Genomic DNA, 425 nt, shown 5'->3' on the forward strand with positions numbered 1-425 from the left:
AGATCACGTGAGTTCCCCTTTAAAACTGAATAGAACAGAAGCGCACGCGTAACTTCTCGTCTGATGCGAGACATGAAGGCTGAAGGAAGTATGAAACTGCCAGGCGACTACAGTGGCATCTAGTTCCCTCGAATCCCATCGGGAGGCGCTAGCCACTGCCTCTCCTGCTAGCCTCCTCCTCCGCTCACGCTCTCCCTGCTTCATCTGTTCCTCCATCTCCTTCTTTTCATAAAAAAAAGGCCTCTCTCTCTTTCCAGTCTTCTTGCCTCCAATTACTGCGCTTATCTCTCCATCTTTAGGTCTGGCTCACTCGTTGTTCTCTCCTCCTTGCCTGCTCCTACCGCCCTTCTCCAGATCCCGGCGCGCATGGCGCCGGATAGAAAAACGCCTGCTGCGAGTGAGCAGAGCTCCTTCACCAACACGCA

The sequence above is a fragment of the Amblyomma maculatum genome, chromosome 5 (assembly GCF_055883805.1).
Source record: "Amblyomma maculatum isolate TAMU_Amacu chromosome 5, ASM5588380v1, whole genome shotgun sequence".
NCBI classification, from domain to species: Eukaryota; Metazoa; Arthropoda; class Arachnida; order Ixodida; family Ixodidae; genus Amblyomma; species Amblyomma maculatum.